This window comes from Haliotis rubra, unplaced genomic scaffold (assembly GCF_003918875.1).
Source record: "Haliotis rubra isolate DU_JTF1 unplaced genomic scaffold, ASM391887v1 Scf797, whole genome shotgun sequence".
NCBI lineage: Eukaryota > Metazoa > Mollusca > Gastropoda > Lepetellida > Haliotidae > Haliotis > Haliotis rubra.
In genome coordinates, this window is record NW_025767520.1 from 439,097 (window position 1) to 456,410 (window position 17,314).

Genomic DNA, 17,314 nt, shown 5'->3' on the forward strand with positions numbered 1-17,314 from the left:
CCTATGTTCGGGTCCCGAGGTGGGCACATTTGCGTAGTATCCTTGGACAAGATACTTAGATCCACATTGTCTCAGTTGACCCAGCTGTAAAATGGGTACCCGTGACGATGTGCTGGCAGTGAAAATGCTTATTTCATTGCGCCTAACAGAGAGCATGGCTTTATGATCCCAAGGGAGTTGAAAGAGTATCGGAACGTACGATAGTGTCCTATTACCGAGGATAGTAATGTACGTAGCGCCGTGAGCAGGCAATGTGCCTGGATATGAGCGCCACATAAGCGGATTATTACTATTACTATTAGGGCTGATCCCATTAATGACAGTGGGATATACACAACTGTGTTTTATCTGGAAAATATTCTCGTAATTTCAATTTGATGTGTGCGCCACAGCTCCGTACACCTTAGTATATGTCTTCTGAAAAACTCGCCTCCTTTCGCTTAGCAGTCCAGTTTGGGTCAGCCTGTGGTGGACAAGGCTTTGTTAAGTGCAATTGTGCTGGAGTCAAGAGGTGCCAGACAAACAGATGCAAATGCTACAAGGCTGGTGTAAAATGTAATTTAAGGTGGCACTCATCACTGTCTTGTCAAAATAAAAACTGAATTGATGTTCTCCAAACATGTTCATAATGCTTTTCCTTATGCACATCATGTACATCTATTATGTTGAATGGAGATATCTTTGTAGCAAAGAAACGTCTCTATCCTTCTTAATACAAAAGTCTAATTTCACATCTTTTTGGAAGAAATATACCTCAAAATATACAAGTAGTGGTTTCAGGGTATATGTCTAACATTCTAGTATACTTTTCAGTGATTATGTATAATCCCTGCAAAGTTCAGTGATTATGTATACAAAGCAGCAAAAGAAACGTCAGTTTGGAATTTTCCTTCCCAGAAACGGATAACTGTGAACTCATTTAGTGTTTTGATTGTATATTTTTGACAACATCTCCAACTTTACCTGAGCAAAGACATTCCTTCCCAAACTCAGAATGGAACCCAGGAAATGGTCTCAAAAACGAAACCTGATCTCGGAGATGGTACGGTGTTCTCCATGTTTTTCATGCAACTGCCACTGAAACATTCACGTTGCAACGTCAGCAGGATGCCGCGACTCAGGCCAGCTCAGACAAACCAGGCGCTAGGAAGACTTGAAGCTGGCCACACTGCACAAGCCGTTTATAATCACTTCCAGATCAACGTTCGGACCATCTACAGGCTGCACCAACGTTTCCTTGCCACCAACACCACAAATGATCGCCCTCCTACTGGCAGACCAAGGGTGACCACAAGACGACAAGACCGCCATATTGGGCGACAGCATGTACAGAATCCCTTCATGCTGGCATCCGAAACAGCACGCCAGACAGTGAGAACACACGGAAGACCAATCAGTACTGATACAGTACACTGACGTCATACCAAAGACGTTAAAATATGGTACTTGTTGGTCCCTGCCGGGCGCTCGACATTAATGGGTACAACTGGTCGGCTCGGAGTCAGTATAATGTGTCTGAGTGGGGTATTCATGCTTCACTGCGGCGTGGTATCTCAGTGGGCTAGCACTATAAAACCAGCTTAAGGTTGGGCTAGTACAAGCAGCCACACATACACATACACACGCATGCACGTCGTCATATGAGCGAAATATTCTCAAGCACGACGTTAAACCCATTTTCACCTCGCCTCTAATTTTGAATTCGTACTAACGTTTTTTTGCTGCTGAGTATATCATCACTGAGTGAGTTAGACATTATACAAAATCACTGAAAATGTCAGGTATTATACATAATCCCTGGTATTACACATTCACTGTAACATATAATGATTGTAATTATACATAATTCCTGAAATTTAAGATACAAAATCATACAATTTGCTGAAATCATTTGAGTTACTGAAGCGTTGATATTACTTCTAACGTCAGTCAGGCTTTCATAGATATGTCTTCATGGTACATGGAACAAGGTACAGCACGTTGATTTCAAGAATTTGTATTTCATTGTGTTCATGAATTTTTATTTGAACTTTCTAAACTACTCGAAAGCTCACAGTTAGTTGGGACTGATGTTTGGAAACTGAATATTTGATTGTGGCAAAATTACTACCATTAAGAATAATCATAGACGTTGCGGCGACGTTGACCATATTTACGCCCTTTATAACATGGCTGACTTTTCCCAAATCAGTTGTTTTCTTTAATGTATTTGCACATATCACTGATGTGTGATTGTTCACAGTGATATGTGATTGTACACAGCTTGACATTCATATAATTAGAATAAAACATCCCTTAAAAATGAAATTTCTATAAATCTTAAGTCGCACACGTCATTAGCTAAGGGACACATGTTTTACATCATAATTGCAATATAAGGTATTCATAGGTGGGTTGAGACAACAGATGCATTGTTCCTCGGTCTGAAAAGTTCCTCAGTATCCATTTTCGTTGTAGCTAACCATTCTTTGGATAGTGTACATTACTTGATTCGCAAGTACCAATCGTAGTTTGCAGGTTTAATTGCATCACACAACCTCACTTATGGTGCAGTCGCTTCACATGACTCCACCTCACTTTAGTGATAAAAATGCAAGTTTTTTTCAAAGGTACATTAATATCCATTAAACCACAAACCCGCATTTAGAAAAATTATGGTTAGTCGGGAAAATCTCAAACTTCATCCCTTCGTTTATTCAATATTGGTTCCTGCCACTGGTTCTATAATATAGGATGGGTGACTTAGTTGGACGTTTTAGCTGAATGAAGAAATATGAATATTGACATTGTTCGTCTTTCTTCGATCGTCATCGATGGTTGACGCCTGCAAGCAGGGAAGAGCTTCAGGACCGTTCACTATTTCCGAGGGTGCACTGCAACGTCGAGGACAGATACGCTGACAGATGAAGGTGCAAAGAGTATAGTTACAAGGAGTGAGTGAGTGAGTTTGGTTTTACGCCGCTTGTAGCAATAATCCAGCAATATCACGGCGGGGGACACCAGAAATGGGCTTCACACATTATACCCAAGTGAGGAATCGAACCTGGGACTTCAGCGTGACGAGCGAACGCTTTAACCACAAGGCTACCCCACCGCCCCATAGTTACAAGGACACTGAAGTTCCGAATTCCAAATAGGTAAAAGAAATGCATAATAAGAGTTATACTGAATACTGAATGCCGAATGCCAAGTACCGAATGCGCTAAAGAAAAATACCGAATATAAAAAAAAAAAATCAGATTCGGAATTCGAATCCCGAATATGAAAAAACAAACATATTCACATTCGGGATTCGAATCCCGTATATGAAAAAAAAGATTCAGATTCGGGATTCAAATCCCAAAACCCGAATGTTAAAAAAACTCAGATTTGAGGTTCAAATATCGAAAACTGTAGTTTGGTTGTTTATGTTTTTAAAATAGCCACGTATACAACGAGCACCTAGTACATTAGAAGGGGGATTAAATAATGAATATTGACCTTGTTCGTCTTTGCTGGGTCGTGATCGAGGGTTGACGCCTGCAAGCAGGGAAGAGCTTCTGGACCGTTGACTATCTGAACGGCAACGTCGAGGATAGATATGTTTGACAGATGAAGGTGCAAAGAGTATAGTTACAAGGACGCTGAAGTTCCGAATTCCAAATGTGTTAATACCCGTAAAGGTCCGGGTTAAAATCGCCCTTCAGTAACCCATGCTTGTCGTAAGAGGCGACTAACGGGATTGGGTGGTCAGACTCGCTGGCTTGGTTGACACATGTTATCGGTTCCCCATTGCGCAGATCGATGCTCATGCTGTTGATCATTGGATTGTCTGGTCCAGACTCGATTATTTACAGACCGCCGCCATGCAGCTGGCATATTACTGAGTGCGGCGTAAAACTAAACTCACTCACTCGCTCACCAAATGTTTTAATGAAATGCATAATAAGAGTTCAAATACCAAATACGAATGCCGAATGCCGAATGCCGAATGCCGAATGTGCAAAAGAAAAAACCCGAATATGAAAAAAAATCAGATTCGGGATCCGAATCCCGAATATGAAAAAAAATCAGATTCGGGATTCCAATCCCGAACATATGTTATATTTGGGATTACACTTTCTTAGTAAAGTACAGATTCTAGTACTTTTTGGGTTCTGTCCCATCTGGGATTCGAACCCACTTCCTCAGAGTCAGGCACCTAATCGCCAGCACACAAAATCAGACGCCTAGACCGGATGGGACTTAAACCAAAAAGTACTAGAATCTGTACTTTACTAAGAAAGTGTAATCCCAAATATAACATATGTTACATTTCATCACATTCTCACCTGACATTGTGTATTTCATCGAATCCCGAATATGAAAAAAAATGAGATTCGGTATTCGAATCCCCAATCCCGATGTACAAAGTCCTATCTGCAACACATACATGCAGGGGAGAGCTTCAGGACCTTTCGCCTATCGCCAGCGCCGAGGGTAGATAAGTTTGAAGAGTGAAGGTACAAAGACTACATATAATGAAATGTTTGCCACTGAATAAAGCTGCGGGTCCCGACAGAATAAGTCATAAGCTTTTAAAAGAAACTGCTCATTCAATAAGTGCACCATTATGTTTGCTTTTTGAATTGTCATTACAAAAAGGTGTGTATCTATCAGAATGCAAATTAGCACATGTAATGCCTGTATTCAAGACAGGTAACAAAACTAAAGCCTCAAACTACAGACCGATATCTCTTATAAGTAGTGTCGGTAAACTGTTTGAGAGAGCTGTATTCAAGCATATATCTAACTCTTTCAACGAGAACAAGTTATTGTACAAATACCAAGCTGGTTTTCAAGCTGGGAGTTCACCTGTCCATCAATTAATTGAAATATATCATCAAATATGCCAAGCTCTAGATGATAAGGACCAATATTGTATGGTCTTTTGTAATGTTTTGAAGGCTTGTGATCGTGTTTGGCACGGAGGGCTTATACATAAATTGGAAATGTATCGTATTAAAGGTAGATTGTTAGAGTGTTATGTAATTACATATGTAATCGCTATCAAAAGGTCTTTGTTAATGGAGCCCTGTCTAAACCAAGGTTACTCCAAGCTGGCGTCCCACAAGGGTCTGTTTTTATTCATTGTTTATGTAAATGATATTGCTGATGACTTAGATTGCATAACGCGACTATTTGCAGATGACATATCATTAGGCTAGGCCTCTGGAAATCTTAACAGAATAGAAACCTCATTAAACATAAATCTCAGAAGGTTAAACGACTGGGCAAACAAGTGGTTGATATCATACAACCCAGATAAGACAGAATCAGTACTTTTCTCACTTAAAGATGATATTTGCTCGATTAACTTACTATTTGACGATAAGATTGTTAAAACGGTAGAAGATCATAAACATTTGGGGATAATACTTTCATCGAACGGCAAATGGTCCTCCCATGTATCTAATATTGTTTCCAAAACCTCTAAAATGATTTACTCAATGAGAAAACTTAAATATATTCTTAACAGAAATACACTTCTAAAGATTTACACTGTTTTTATAAGACCACACTTTTAGTACGCATGCGAAGTCTGGGATGGCTGCGGAAAAGAACTAAATTTAAAACTGGAAAGGCTCCAGATGGAAGCTGCAAGAATTATTACAGGACTTCCCAAATATTCTTCTTTTAATTCACTGTATTATGAAACAGGCATGGAAGCACTATCAGAGCGTAGAAGAATAAGAAAATTGTCTTTGTTCTACAATATTCAAAACAACAAAATTCCAATCTACCTAAAAGAAATAATTCCTCAGAACGTGGGCTCCAGAAGTCAATATAATCCAAAAATTCAGGCAATATCTGCTTGCCAAGAACAAGAATAAAACATTCTCATGAGTCGTTCTTCCCATCAACTATAAGATTGTGGAACAATCTACCTACAGATGTAAGAAATTGTACTTCACTATCAAAGTTTAAATCGAGCATAATAACATCATATAACTCAGCTCCACTGTACTTACAGTATTAGAAAATTTAACATATTACATACTCAACTACGTCATGAAGCTAGTAGATTAAGTTACGATCTGTACAGAGTAGGGCTAATCACTGATCCATCCTGCGCATGTGGAAACCCATGCGAAAATGCTCATCACTATTTCTTAGAATGTTCTTTACACAATCAGCATAGAAAGATCATGCTTAAAGCTATTCAAGATGTATGTGGTAGTAATTGTGTGATTACATTATCTGTTATTTTAAACGGCATTGCAGATCTGACAAATCATAAAAATGAAATTATATTAAAAAATGTACATCAATATATATGCAAATCTAAACGATTCCAGTAGTCTTCTCTCTATACACCTTTTGTATTATAGCATTTCCCCTGTTATCTTTCAGTCTTTGTCTGTCTCTGTTTCTAATAATTGCTTGTGATGTAATTAGTTATTGTAAATAACTTCGGAGAGGGGTTTAATAAGTTGAAAGAACTTGTCCCCGATCCTTTTCACAAAACAATTCAGAATCGGGATTCGAATCCGGAATGAGAAAAAAAAATTTCAGATTCATCATTCGAATCCCGAATGTGAAAAAATATTCAGATTCGGGATTCGAATCCCGAAACCCGAATGTTGAGAAAACTCAGATTTGAGGTTCAAATATCGGAAACTGTAGTTACGCAGGTATACAACGAGCACCTAGTACTTTAGCAGGGGGGTGAAATATAAGAGTTCAAATACCGAATGCCGAGTGTTGAATGTGCAAAAATACCGAATCTGAAAAAAATTCAGATTCGGGATTCAAATCCCGAATATAGAAAAATATTCAGATTTGAGATTCGAATCCCGAATGTGAAAAAACATTCAGATTCGGGATTCGAATCCCCAATCCCCAATCCCGAATCCGTTTCTAACTTCATGTTGCTCCGAGTTTTAACGTGTGGGGTGGCATTTCTGTGTTAGGGGCAACGCTCCTCTGTGTATGTGAAGGGAATATGAACAGTGAGCGGTACACAGATATTCTCGAGGGACATTTACTTCCATCTGCTCACGTGTTCTATGGAATTTTGGATTTTCCAGCAGGACAACGATCCAAAACATCGTTCAAAGCATTCACAGGCCTGGTTTCGGACCCAAACTATGACATTATAAGATTGGCCAAACTATAGCCCTGACCTAAATGCAATAGAAAATGTTTGGGCACAGACAACTATTGCTGAAATGAAAGAAGAGGTGGTCCGATATTCGGACAGCATGGACCACGACTTTCTAACTTCTTTGATCAGTAGCATGCCCCGCCGTATTGAAGCCTGCATTGCTGCCCATGGTGATTTGACAAAATACTAACTGTTCACCTGTCTTTGAATCTGGAGTTATGTTCTGCTAATATTCACATTTAATGCGTGAGTAATGAGTGAAAAAATATTAAAAAATTAAAATAAAATTCTTTAAATTCTCAAAAATTTCTGGTTGTACTGTACCTCTTATGACAAGACTTCGAAACAACATGACTGACACCATTGTTTGCCCATTTGATGTCTTTTTGACAATCTGAAATTAAACCTCGTGGTGGTCACCACATCGATGTGTGTCAGCAGTACTGTGACAGGATTTATAGCTATGACCAGATGTCTAAGAGGTGTACCATCGGAGTGGAGTGGGGATATACATTTCCACTCTCTTATTCAAATACCCAGCCTCAAAGGATCATGGCTTGCTGGCAAAAGTCACCAGACACGTGTTCGTGTGTCTTTTGTAGCATCAACGTTTTTGTTGAATTGTTATGGGATTAATAGTGTTGAATCGTTGAATGGATTAATGGTGTTGAATTGTTTAATGGATTAATAGTGTTTCATTGTTAATGGATTAATAGTCTTGAATTGTTCAATGGATCAAAAGTGTTGAATGGTTAATGGATTAATAGTGTTGAATTGATTTTTGGATTAATGGTGTTGAATTGTTTAATGGATTAATAGTGTTGAATTCTAAAGGGATTAATAGTGTTGAATTGTTAATGGATTAATAGTGTTGAGTTGTTAATGGATTAATAGTGTTGAATTGTTAATGGATTAATGGTGTTGAATTGTTTAATGGATTAAGAGTGTTGAATTGTTTAATGGATTAATAGTGTTGAATTGTTAATGGATTAATGGTGTTGAATTCTTTAATGGATTAAGAGTGTTGAATTGTTTAATGGATTAATAGTGTTGAATTGTTAATGAATTAATAGTGTTGAATTGTTTAATGGATTAATAGTGTTGAATTGTTTAATGGATTAATAGTGTTGAATTGTTAATGGATTAATAGTGTTGAATTGTTTAATGGATTAATAGTGTTGAATTGTTAATGGATTAATAGTGTTGAATTGTTTAATGGATTAAGAGTGTTGAATTGTTAATGGATTAATAGTGTTGAATTGTTTAATAGATTAAGAGTGTTGAATTGTTTAGTGGAATAATAGTCTCCTTGCTCAGCTTGAATCTCCCGTTCAGACATGTGGGACAGGCAATGAGGTCAGTCTGGAACAATGCCCCGACTTGAGTTAAGTGTCCTATGAGGGGATGTTACCACCTCCACAATGGCAAATTTCGTGGCTGACAACAGATTTAGTTGTTTTCTGTCACATTAATCTGGAAGTGATCAAGTCCACAGACGAGTAACATTTGTACATGCACGTAATACCAATGATCAGAAACCTCAATTACCAGGAACCAAGACCAGGATTCTAATATTTTTAAAGGATTTTGTTTGAACTAAGTTCCAGATGTCTCTGTTTATATATTTCGAGTGGAACCAGAGTTGTGTTGTCACAAGGAGAAGGATTTTAAGGTCAGTGGTACATTGCACATCACGTCCAAGGTGAAAACACAAAGGATACTGGGGTACAGTGAGTCTGTGAGTGAGTAAGTGAGTCTGTGAGTGATTGAGTGTGATTGAGTGCGAGTCTGTGAGTGTGAGCGAGTCTGTGAGTGTGAGTCTGTGAGTGTGAGTGAGTCTGCGAGTGTGAGTGAATCTGTGAGTGTGAGTCAGTGTGAGTGTGAGTGAGTCTGAGCCTGTGAGCGTGAGTGAGTCTGTGACTCTGAGCATGAGTCTGTGAGTGTGTCTGAGTCTGTGAGCGTGAGTCTGTTAGTGTGAGTGAGTCTGTGAGTGTGTCTGAGTCTGTGTGAGTCTGCGAGTGTGAGTGAATCTGTGAGCGTGAGTCAGTGTGAGTGTGAGTGAGTCTGAGCCTGTGAGCGTGAGTGAGTCTGTGAGTGTGAGTCTGAGCATGAGTCTGTGAGTGTGTCTGAGTCTGTGAGCGTGAGTCTGTTAGTGTGAGTGAGTCTGTGAGTGTGTCTGAGTCTGTGAGTGAGTGTGAGTGAGTCTGCGAGTGTGAGTGAATCTGTGAGCGTGAGTCAGTGTGAGTGTGAGTGAGTCTGAGCCTGTGAGCGTGAGTGAGTCTGTGAGTGTGAGTCTGAGCATGAGTCTGTGAGTGTGTCTGAGTCTGTGAGTGTGAGTCTGTGAGTGTGAGTGAGTCTGTGAGTGAGTCTGAGTCTGTGAGTGAGGGTGAGTGAGTGACTACATGGAGCAAGTTATAACTCACTAAAATACATAATCAACCCAGGACTGATTTGTAATCTTTTGTTTTTATTAGAAGCCTGGCATTTACAAAGACTTAAACTGGTACAAAAAAACCAACCTCGATAAGACTTAAAACATCAGAACCAACTGGTACATGTTATTCAAATTGTCATGGTATTTCAATGGGTATATTGGTATATGGTATTAAATACAATCCAGGTATTTGAACACATCAATGGGTATATCGGTACATGGTATTAAATACCATTCAATATTATTCATGAAAAATGTGAAATCTAAGGTTTTGTCGCATGGGAAGGGAGGTAACTCTATAACATGTCATCCAAGGAACATTCTGGGTAGTTCATTGTTTTCATTCATTCTATCAATTCGCTGTAATTCACTCTTTAAACAGATATTAAACAGATTATATTTTCTTAGTTTCGTTTTGAGTTTGACAGAAATATTCTGCATACCATGTAAATATAAATGATTGATTGATTGATTGTAGTTTAATGCTGCACTCAGCAATATTCCAGCCATATGGCTGTGGTCTGTAAATTATCAAGTCTGGACCCGAAATCCAGTGATCAGCATCATGAGAATCGATCTACTCAATTGGGACACGATGACATGTGTCAAACAAGTCAGCGAGCCTGACCACCCGATCCTGTCAGTCGCCTCTTACGACAAGCATGGGTTGCTGAAGGCCAAATCTAGTCCGTGTCTTCACGGGTGGTAAATATAAATGGCTTTGTGGCACATGCATAACCAATACTGATCTGATGACACCGGTAAACATTTGTATAAAATACTTTCACTACAAGGGAACTCAATTTGGAAAATACACAATGTTATCGTAATACAGCAAAACAAGAGTAGAACAGTATAAAAACACACAAACAAACATGTTAAAACAACATATAAAAACTAAGTGACAACCAGTACTGACTGGGTATGGACAGTGGGTAGAGTCAGAGGTTAAGGACAGTGGGTAGAGTCAGAGGTTAGGGACAGTGGCTAGGGAGAGTCAGGGTGGACAGTGGGGTCAGAGGGTAGGGTCAGTGGGTAGGGTCAGAGCTAGGGTCAGAGGGTAGGGTCAGCTGGGGTCAGAGGGTAGGGTCAGAAGGTAGGGTCAGTGGCTAGGGTCAGAGGTTAGAGTCAGGGTCAGAGTCAGTGGGTAGGGTCAGTGGCTAGGGTCAGGAGGTTAGAGTCAGTGGCTAGGGTCAGAGGTTAGAGTCAGTGGGGTAGGGTCAGTGGGTAGAGGGTGAGAAGGTAGGGTCAGTGGGGTCAGTGGGTGGGGTCAGGAGGGGGCTAGGGGGTGAGTACTGGGGGTCAGAGGTAGGGCAGTGGGTAGGGTCAGTGGGTGGTGTCAGAGGGTAGGGTCAGTGGGTAGGGTGAGAAAGGTAGGGTCAGTGGCTAGGGTCAGTGGGTGGGGGGTCAGAGGGTAGGGTGAGGGAAGGTAGGGTCAGTGGCTAGGGTCAGTGGGTGGGGTCAGAGGGTAGGGTGAGAGGTGAGCTAAAGGTCAGGGTCACTGGCTAGGGTCAGTGACAACCAGTACTGACTGTGTATGGACAGTGGGTAGAGTCAGAGGTTAGGGACAATGGGTAGAGTCAGAGGTTAGGGACAGTGGCTAGGGTCAGAGGTTAGGGTCAGTGGCTAGGGTCAGAGGTTAGAGTCAGTGGGTAGCGTCAGGGGGTAGGGTGAGAAGGTAGGGTCAGTGGGTGGGGTCAGAGGGTAGGGTGAGAAGGTAGGGTCACTGGCTAGGGTCAGTGGGTGAGGTCAGAGGGTAGGGTGAGAAGGTAGGGTTAGTATAGAAAATTCATCTCAATGTGGTAGCATTGCCTGCAAACATCTAGAGTTTTAAACAATCTGTCTTAGACTACGCGGTCAAGTTGATGGTGACAATGGATTGGGAATGCTAAAATGTTTTATACATACTAGTAAATCATAAGATGTGCAGACAATAACAATTTGAAAAACAAAAACAAGTATATTCATAAAATAAACAGTGAAACAGTAAACCAGTTTGAATACATCAGTAAGTGACATAATATAACAATATCGTAAATATAACATACAGATTTTACATGACGCATGACTCCTGCGTATTTGACGCAACAATTTTGTAAACGACTCTCAAAATATTATCATACGAGTCAAGCGTGACGCAAGTTTTATGGGTGACCCTCAGAATTCAGTTTAATAAAATCAGTTTTATAAGCAAACAATGATAGTTTTCGATGATAGTTTGACTTTGACAGAGCTGTCAGATTGTTCCAAAGAACTCAGAGGAGACAGTAATCCTTGCTACTGGCTCGGGTGACACTGCTACAAAACGACGTACACCAGACCGTATTACCCTCTAGAGAAGCATACAACTTATATTACTAACTAGTTATATAAATTACAATAGAACACAAAACAAAAAAATATTTTCAATTGCCTACGTGAATATCTCAGTCATCTTACACAGTCATTCTGTAACATACACACAGGATTGCTAAACAATGTTCAGGTTAAATTATTAGTTTATGTTACACGTCTAAATACTGAAAACAATAATCTCAGAATATATACCAAGCAAGTTACTTATCAAATCTCATGGGCATTAACGACACACAAAGACGGCTATGTTTCTGTTAATTTCCAAGGCAAACCAGCCCAGAATTCTGGGATAATATCCAGGTATACACAAGAAAAAAAGAATAACAAAGGCAGTGTGAGGTGAAAGTTTCAGAGCTTCCATTGAAAGAGTATTGGCTGACCGCTCATGTCTACTTGAGAACTGGGCAACTGTCTATGTCCAGCAAACAGTCAGAACCAGTTCACAAGTTGACGTCTGTCCTGGATGTGAACAGACACCCCAGTTGAGGATGATCATCTTCTCACCACGTCAGTCTCCATGTTTCTCCTGCCTGTAATAAAAACCAAAAACAGTGAACTACGGACAAACAAGGGGTATAGCAACGACATAAATGAGGTGTCTCATTCTCAACAACATAAATATATCAAAATAAATGTCTGAAATTTAATGAGCCGAAATTAGACAGAAAACACTGTTCTTGAAGCTGTTCTTGAAGCCTTGTGAAAGTGTGAATGTTAACCTGTTTTTATCACACCTGGTATAGTTTGTCCTGATAATAGAAGTTCTATCCAATTTGTAAATGCAAACACCTTACTTGAGCACAGTGGACGAGTTCATCCGTCAACGACAATATTTCAACTAACGATGTTAAGCAGTTCACTGAATGAAAAGCACAAGATACACGAAAAGACATGTGCAGGTTGTACAGCAATGGATGTATTCAACTGAGAACCATGAACAGCTGTTTCATTTTGTTCATACCTATTTGACATTTAGTCAGGACAGGTGAAAACAGAGCATAGGTCTCTACCATTATATGCAGATTATTGAACCGTTCTCAAGCACTGAAGAAAACAAGTGCAGAAGTGAGCACAGCTCACATACCCTGCTTCCCACTGTCGGACATGGAAATGACTGATATTGATATATATAATGTGACAAGGATCAGCAGCTCACAAGACTTTCTCCTTGACTCCATACATGTTACATAATAGTTGCCATTTACTGATTACATCAATAACTTATAGAAATATTTTTCACCAAGTCATGTTTCATTGGAAACAGCAAAAAATACATATCTGATTAAAAGGCACATCTGCTGGTCATAATTAACTGGTCTATTAAGTTTGGTGAGCCAAGCATGAATAATTTCGGTGGCATGCTCTGGACAAGATAACCATCAAACATATTTCGCACTAAGTCGTGTTTCCATAGAAACAGCGAATAATACAAATCTGATCAACTTCAAAATAGCACAAGACACATCTATGGGTAATGATTAACATGTGCGTGAAGTTTGGTGAACCTAGCAAGTAAACTTTAAGAGATATGCTCCAGACAAAAGATGGACGGACAGAGGACAGGACAGAATGAACACTATATATCCCCTTTACTTCGTAAGCTGGGGTATAATAAAGGCTTTAATAGACAGACCATCTTGAAACTTTAGACTCGAATTATCCATGCTGCTTCAACAAAACCCCTCACGACACAAAAGAGTTCACACTTCATTTTATCACACTTCATTTTATGACTGTAGAAGGTTGACAAACACATAGGTCAAAGTTCACTTGGTTGAAGTTACACTGTGGTCCGTGTGTGGAGTTTTGACTCAGTTGAAACAGTTTGTCATGAACTTCAACCAGTTAAGTTGGATTAAGCATGTTAGATATGTAAGACATAATAAACAATTTCAATTTAAAGATTTAACAAAGGGATATAAATGAGAATCACACCTGTCACTTGTTCGACACCCATTTTTTATGAACAAGCTGTGTCAAATTCATAGCTTCCCAGTTGAAACATTTCATTCTTAATTTAATGCTATTCAGCACAAAATTATTTGTCTAGAGTATAACTATCAACATCAAAGTGAGTGAGGTTAGGTCCTTAGTCTTCAGAGAAACATACTTGTAATAATGACCTATGTTAAGCAAATGTGAGGTAGGTTCAATCCTACTTTGTGCTCAACAACATCAGGAGACTGTGTCTCAATACCTGTAGCATGTCTCACCTACAGCAGCACACTGTGTCACAATGCCTGTAGCATGTCTCACTACAGCAGCACACTGTCTCAATACCTGTAGCATGTCTCACTACAGCAGAACACTGTGTATCAATACCTGCCGCATGTCTCACTACAGCAGCACACTGTGTCTCAATACCTGTAGCATGTCTCACCTACAGCAGAACACTGTGTCTCAATACCTGTAGCATGTCTCACTACAGCAGGACACTGTGTCTCAATACCTGTAGCATGTCTCACCTACAGCAGAACACTGTGTCTCAATACCTGTAGCATGTCTCACCTACAGCAGAACACTGTGTCTCAATACCTGCCGCATGTCTCACCTTACAGCAGCACACTGTGTCTCAATACCTGTAGCATGTCTCACCTACAGCAGAACACTGTGTCTCAATACCTGCCGCATGTCTCACCTACAGCAACACACTGTGTCTCAATACCTGCTGCATGTCTCACTACAGCAGCACACTGTCTCAATACCTGTAGCATGTCTCACTACAGCAGAACACTGTGTATCAATACCTGCCGCATGTCTCACCTACAGCAGGACACTGTGTCTCAATACCTGCCGCATGTCTCACCTACAGCAGCACACTGTGTGTCAAATACCTGCCTGCATGTCTCACCTACAACAGGACACTGTGTCTCAATACCTGCAGCATGTCTCACCTAGAGCAGCACACTTTGTCCCAAATACCTGTAGCATGTCTCACTACAGCAGAACACTGTGTATTAATACCTGCCGCATGTCTCACCTACAACAGGACACTGTGTCTCAATACCTGCAGCATGTCTCACCTAGAGCAGCACACTGTGTCTCAAATACCTGTAGCATGTCTCACCTGGAGCAGCACACTGTGTCTCAAATACCTGTAGCATGTCTCACCTGGAGCAGCACACTGTGTCTCAATACCTGTAGCATGTCTCACCTACAGCAGCACACTGTGTCTCAATACCTGTAGCATGTCTCACCTACAGCAGCACACTGTGTCTCAATACCTGTAGCATGTTTCACTACAGCAGCACACTGTGTCTCAAATACCTGCCTGCATGTCTCACCTACAACAGGACACTGTGTCTCAATACCAGTAGCAGGTCTCACCTAGAGCAGCACACTTTGTCTCAATACCTGTAGCATGTCTCACCTATCTGTTTCTGCTGTAGTCCCTTCTTCACATCATTTGTGGAAGCTGACGGAATGAGGAATCATAACTAGAAGTCAAAAGAAAGAAGTGAAAACATTTCATCCAGTGTTGAAAATATAACAAGATGAAGCCAGACCAATTTTATTTCTTGTTTTACAGATTTTTGTCCTCAGAAAACCTAAAGGCAGGAGGAAAAAATAATAAAATAAAATCTTCTGTCAAAGTAATATTCCTTTATATACTAAAAGTGTTTTACGTTTGCCAATTTACATGGGGAAAACAGCGAACTAAAAAAAGAATTTCTTGTAAGTTTAACATTTTTGGCCAATAAACACATTAGGATTTTATTTTTTTGAGCGGGGAAAATTCTTTCTTTTTTCCTTATTCTTGGAAAAAATACGGCAGATCTGTAAAACAAGTAATAAAATTGGTGTGGCCTAAAGTGACTTTTTATTGCTTTCTCAATCTTCCAAAGGCTGGTTGAAACTAATCAGGTTTTGTTCATGCAGATATGAAACTACAGGGGTTAATTCGGGACTTTTAAAACAGTTCGCTATAGCCGTCAGTTAATTATATCCGTGTTTGTTTTACAGGTATTTTACTGTAAATTCTCTGATACAATGATTTAGTGAAGGTGCAGCAAACTCTCCACTTTCTATTCAGCCAATCTATGTTAACGATTTTAAATTCTTGGTACAAGCATGTGAGGCAGCAAAACATATCTGATTTCTTGATCTCAATAATGAAAATATACAAGTAGTTTCCAGTGGAAGAAGTATGTGCAGTAATATTGTTGGAGAGTTTACACACACTGACATTTCTGAGCACTGAATGAAAAGAAATTTATACTTTCAAGGTTGTTCCTTTCGTAAAAATGTAAATTTAAGTGCCAAAGAAGAAGGTGAGCATCTGATTGGTTCAAGGACAGCAGCCTATAACCAATCAAGACAATGACAGGCAAACTAGTGGCTGACAGCATGAGCATGGGAGAATGATGACATCCAATCAGCTGGGTCACACAGTATGATAATCTTATTCACATTAGTGACAACTTATGAGAACCATGAGGGGCCCTGTACCAAGAAGTTTTATTTGCGCTAAGACAATAATGAATCTATGCCACTTGCAGCAGTGGGGTGACTGGGGCTGGAGAATCTATGGCCCCATTCCGCAATACCACTTAGCGCTAAGACAATCATGGGATGACTGGGCAGTGAGACTGGGCTAAAATATATTCTGATGCTGGCCCCATTCCGCAATACGAACGTAGCGCTAAGACAATCATGAATCTATTGACAAATGCAGCAGTGAGGTGACTGGGCCAAAATATCTATTCTGATGCTGGCCCCATTCCACAATACGAGCGTAGCGCTAAGACAATCATGAGTCTATGACACTTGCAGCAATGGGATCACTGGGCCAAGAGATCTATTCTGATGCTGGCCCCATTCCACAATACGAGCGTAGCGCTAAGACAATCATGAATCTATTGACAAATGCAGCAGTGAGGTGACTGGGCCAAGAGATCTATTCTGATGCTGGGCCCCATTCCACAATACCATCTTAGCGCTAAGACAATCATGAGTCTATAACACTTGCAGCAGTGAGATGACTGAGCCTGGAGATCTATTCTGATGCCGGTTGCCTAGGGCCCATTCCACAATACGATCGTAGCGCTAAGACAATCATGAATCTATGACACTTGCAGCAATGGGATGACTGGGCCAAGAGATCTATTCTGATGCTGGCCCCATTCCACAATACCATCTTAGCGCTAAGACAATCATGAGTCTATGACATTGAGGTAACTGCAGGGGTTCAACAATATGATTGCCCAAAGCCCAGTGCAGAAAACTTTCTATACCGAGCAACTAAACTGTTCGTTTGAACTTGCCCATGGCCAAGTAACAAATAAAATTGAATTTCATTTCCTATCAAATCAACATACGTAAAGTTCTGCATTTTTATCTGTTTTTCATTGTGGTTTATCAGGGCTTTATTCATGCTTTCTGTTTACATTGTTGCCTGA